Source organism: Neovison vison, chromosome X, assembly GCF_020171115.1.
Source record: "Neovison vison isolate M4711 chromosome X, ASM_NN_V1, whole genome shotgun sequence".
In the NCBI taxonomy this organism is placed as follows: Eukaryota; Metazoa; Chordata; class Mammalia; order Carnivora; family Mustelidae; genus Neogale; species Neogale vison.
In genome coordinates, this window is record NC_058105.1 from 110390287 (window position 1) to 110395835 (window position 5549).

Below are 5549 nucleotides of genomic sequence, written 5' to 3' on the forward strand. Positions count from 1 at the left end.
GAATTAGTTGGTCATGTCTGTCATAAGCACTGCAAACACCTAGGCATTTGTTTGGGTTCCTGTCACCTTGCATTATAATGCAGGCTGGCTCTTCAATCATTAGTAGAGTGCCTGGAACAAATGTGCACATTGCTACCCCCCATGAAGGAACCAATGAATTCCCCTTTAGCCATTTCATTTTTCCCAAGTAAGTTATTGTGATTTGAATCTTTCAAAAGACTTGATAAAGTAAAAGCAGTATTAGGTTCCTATCAAAAGTGAGAGGAAGATACAGATATTTCTCATATACCTGCTGGCCCCACATATATATAGCCTCCTCTGTTATCAACATTTCCACCAGAGTGGTACATTTGTTAAAAATGATGTACTGACACATCATAATCACCCAAAGCCAGGATTTCACATTAAGGAGCTCTTGGTTTAGTCAAATGTATGACAGCATGTATCTATCCTTATAGTATCATACTGAGTATTTTCAATGCCCTAAAACCCTACTGGGCTCTGCCTCACCATCCTTCCTGCCCCCACTTTTGGTAACCACTGATCTTTTTACTGTCTCCAGAGTTCTGTGTTTCCTAGAACGCTATATAGTTGAAATCATATAGCCTGTATCCTTTTTAGATTAGCTTCTTTCACTTAGTAATATGCATTTAAGGTTCTTATCTATATCTTTTCAGGGCTTGATAGTTCATTTCTTTTTAGCATGGAATAATATTCCATTGTCAAGATGTACCACAGTTTATCCTTTCACATGCTGAAGGACGTCAATGAGCACTTCCAGGTTTTGGCAATTATGAATAAAGCTGCTATAAATACCCATGGGCAAGTTTTTCTGTGGACATATGTTTTCAGTTTTCAACTCCTTAGGGTAATACCAAGGAGTCCAACTGCCTGATTGTATGGAAAGAATATGTTTAGTTTTGTAAGAAATCGCCAGAGTGTCTTCCAAAGTGGCTGTACCATTTGGCATTCCCACCAGCCAAGCGAGTTCCTCCTGTTCCAAATCTTTACTGCATTTGGTGCTGTTGGTCTTCAGGACTTTGGCCACTCTATAGGTGTGGAGTAGTACCATGACATGAATCATCTTTTCATATGCTTATCTGCCACCTGTCATTCATATCTACAGCCTGTTAATTTATTTTTATTTTTAAGTAGGTTCCACACCCAACATGGGATTTGAACTCAAGACCCTGAGATTAAGAGTTGCACGCTCTACTGACTGAGCCAACCAGGCACCTGTCTACAGTCCATATATTAATCATGTTGTATGTTTTCTTTTTCTTGAGTTTTGAAAGTTCTTCGTATGTTTTGGGTAATAGTCCTTTAGCAAATGTATCTTTTGCAAATATTTTTGAGCTCTACACATTCTCCCTGGACCTAGTGCCATAGATTGAATTACCATCTACATTTTGGGGCCTGATTGTACTGTTTCACTAACACAGGTACTATTATCAATCTTCTTTATTTCTTGCCATCTCCCACTTTCAGACAACAAACTATACTGGAAGTCTGCTAGGGAACTTTCTGATCAAAGTAGAGGAAAACTTCTTGGGCTCGTTCCTTCCCTTCTCATCCTTTGAACTCAGACATGATGCCTAGATCTGGGGCAGCTAAATACCATTAAGATGAGATAGTAAACAAACAAACAAAAAACACAGAGCACTCTAGCTTATAGAAGAAGAGAAATCTAAAAAGTGACAAGATTTTTATGGCATTTTTGAGCAACTAAAACAATGCCTAAAACTGCTGGCCTCAAATTATTTTTAGGAAATATTAAGAAATATATTTAAGAAAATATTATTTAAGAAAAATAAACTTGCAAATAACAGAATCTGTATTCTCAAATTCTGTGTCTATATGGGTCCTTTGCCTGTCTATAGGTATTTAAAGGGTCTTTACTCTTTTTTTTTAAAGATTTTGTATTTATTTATTTTCAGACAAAGATCACAAGTAAGCAGAGAGGCAGGGAGAGAGAGAGGAGGAATCAGGCTCCCTGCGGAGCAGAGAGCCAGATACAGGCTCGATCCCAGGAGCCTGGGATCATGACTCGAGCTAAAGGCAGAGGCTTTAACACACTGAGCCACCCAGGTGCCCTGGGTCTTTACTCTTTTTTTTTTTTTTTTTTTTAAGATTTTATTTATTTATTTGACAGAGAGAGATCACAAGCAGACGGAGAGGCAGGCAGAGAGGTAGATAGAGGGAAGCAGGCTGCCCGCTGAGCAGAGAGCCAGACGCGGGACTCGATCCCAGGACCCCGAGATGGCTTTTCTCTCCCACTGTCCCAACTAGCTCTGCCACTTGCTAACTGGGATATTGAGAGTATCTTTAAAAACTTATTTAAAGGGGCGTCTGGGTGGCTCAGTGGGTTAAAGCCTCTGCTTTTGGCTCAGGTCATGATCCCAGGGTCCTGGGATTGAGTCCCGCATTGGGCTCTCTGCTCAGCAGGGAGCCTGCTTGCCTTCCTCTCTCTCTGCCTGCCTCTCTCTCTGCCTGCCTCTCAGCCTACATATGATCTCTGTCTGTCAAATAAATAAATAAAATCTTTTGGAAAAAAAAAACTTATTTTAAAAAATGAACGTAGGGGCACCTGGCTGGCTAAAGTAGTTGAGTGTTCAACTCTTCATTTCTGCTCAAGTCATGAACCCAGAGTCCTCTCAGCAGGGAGGCTACTCTCCCTCAGCCCTGACTCATGTGTGCTTTCTCTCTCAAATAGTCTTAAAAATAAATAAATAAATAAATAAATATGGATTTCTAGAGAAGTTGGAAAGATAGTACAGACGGTTTCTATATGCCCTTCACCCAGCCTCCTCTAATATTATGTTACATAACTATGGTACATTTATTAAAACTAAGAAATTTACAGTGGGACATTATTATTCACTCTAGACTATACTTGTTTTTGCCAGTTTTTCCATTAATGGCTTTTTCTGTTTCAGGGTCCAATTTAAGATCCCATGTTGTATTTTGTCATTGTGTCTCCTTAGTATCCTTGAAAGATGTTTTTCAAACATAAATTGGGGATAATATCCACACCAACTTATAGGTTCCTTGCAAGACATAGGAGAGCAAACACAGGCTATGCACTGTGGACAGATATAGCATATGATATTTGCAGTATTAGAAAGAGAGGTGACCACTTTACACCGGTTAGAATGGCCAAAATTAGCAAGACAGGAAACAACGTGTGTTGGAGAGGATGTGGAGAAAGGGAAACCCTCTTACATGGTTGGTGGGAATGCAAGTTGGTGCAGCCACTTTGGAAAACAGTGTGGAGATTCCTCAAGAAATTAAAAATAGAGCTTCCCTATGACCCTGCAATTGCACTCCTGGGTATTTACCCCAAAGATACAGATGTAGTGAAAAGAAGGGCCATCTGTACCCCAATGTTTATAGCAGCAATGGCCATGGTCGCCAAACTGTGGAAAGAACCAAGATGCCCTTCAACGGATGAATGGATAAGGAAGATGTGGTCCATATACACTATGGAGTATTATGCCTCCATCAGAAAGGATGAATACCCAACTTTTGTAGCAATGTGGACGGGACTGAAAGCGATTATGCTGAGTGAAATAAGTCAAGCAGAGAGAGTCAATGATCATATGGTTTCACTTATTTGTGGAGCATAACAAATAGCATGGAGGACAAGGGGAGTTAGAGAGGAGAAGGGAGTTGAGCGAAAATTGGAAGGGGAGGTGAACCATGAGAGACTATGGACTCTGAAAAACAATCTGAGGGTTTTGAAGGGGCGGGGGGTGGGAGGTTGGGGGAACCAGGTGGTGGGTATTTGAGAGGGCACGGATTGCATGGAGCACTGGGTGTGGTGCAAAAACAATAAATACTGTTATGCTGAAAAGAAATAAAAAAAAAAAAAGAAAGAGAGGTGACAAATATTCTTGTACCTGAATATTTGTGGGAATATTCATTATTTCTTCTGGATCAGAGACATAGAAATGGAATTAAGGGATAAAAAGATAGCTACATTTTAAATTATGACTGGCACAAATTTTTCTACCAAATAATATACTAATATGAATTAGAATATTCATTTTCCTATGTCCTCTCTCCTAGTGGATTGTTAACAACTGTTTTCAGTCCTTCCTATGAGATAATGTCTCTTAGTTTTTAATACTCAAATATCTCTGATTACTACTACAATAATGCATTCTTTTAAAAGTTTATTGGCCCTCTGGGGGTGCCTGTCTTGCTCAGTCTGTATAGTACATGACTCTTGATATTAGGGTCATGAGTTCAACCCCAGGTTGGGCACAGAGCTTACTTAAAAATTTAAAAATAAATAAATAATAAAGATTTAAAAGTTTACTGGCCATCTGCATTTTTCCTTTTGCCAAATGTCAGGTCATATTCTTATTGATTTGTGTGGTTTGTCCTATACTCTAGAAGTTAACTCTTTATATGTCATATGCACTGCAATATTTTCTCTCAGTTCTACACTTGAACGCTAACTTTGGCACACTTTTTAAAAAAACTTTGACCACAGTAATCTTTATATAATAAAACTTACTAACATTAATATTTTACTTTATGGCTTCTGGAAATAATGTCTCACTTAAGCTGGTATTTATTAAGGTATATGCTATTATAATAACTTTACAGATATTTTAAACCAGTTACTATATTAACTGATCTGGATTTTTATTTTTGTACATGATATAGAGGAAGGTGGCTTCATTATATGTTGATAAACTCCCATATATGCCATAAATTCCATCTAATTTCAATAAAATTACATGTTTAAATATTTAGGCAAATCTACTGTCATATCAGATCATCTGAAATGTTGTTCCCTTCCATTAAATCTGATTGGCAGGGTAGCTACATTTAAAATTTCTATTATTATTGTCAATATCCAAGGAGAAATATACTAAGAAACAGAAAGAGCAAGACCCTGAGAGCAGGGGTGCATACTGAGAAAAAAATAATCACAAGGCCCAAGGAAAATTTTGCCCATGAGCACAATTATTTTCCAGTGATATGTGGGTAACAGTTCTCTATCTCTGTCTCTGTCTCTCTCTCTCTCACACACAGACACATTTTCTCTCTCAGAATAACAAAATTAAAAGCTTGGATGTAAGCATGTGTAAGGTCACTTTTTTGTTAAAGATTTTATTTATTTATTTGACACAGAAAGAGAGAGAATGCATGGCAGGGAAAGGAGCAGGGAGAGAGGGACAGGGACAAGCAGACTCCATGCTGAGCAAGGAGATGGCCACGGGGCTCAATCTCACAACCTTGAGATCATGACCTGAGCCAAAATCAAGAGTCAGATGCTGAATCAACTGAGGCACCCAGGCACCCCCGTAATGTCACTTTTAATGGTAAAAATGTGTGTTCTGTGAATAAAATGACTTACCTATTCATTTGGTATGTTAGAAAATTCAATATAATTCTGATAATGGCATTAATGAAAACCGGTTTCTCATACCCATTATCCTTTTTACTACCTTAAGTCTTAAAATGAAAAAAAAAAAAAGCAGATTTTATGAAACCTTGATTTTATATTAAAGGGGTAACAATTCATATGCGAATAT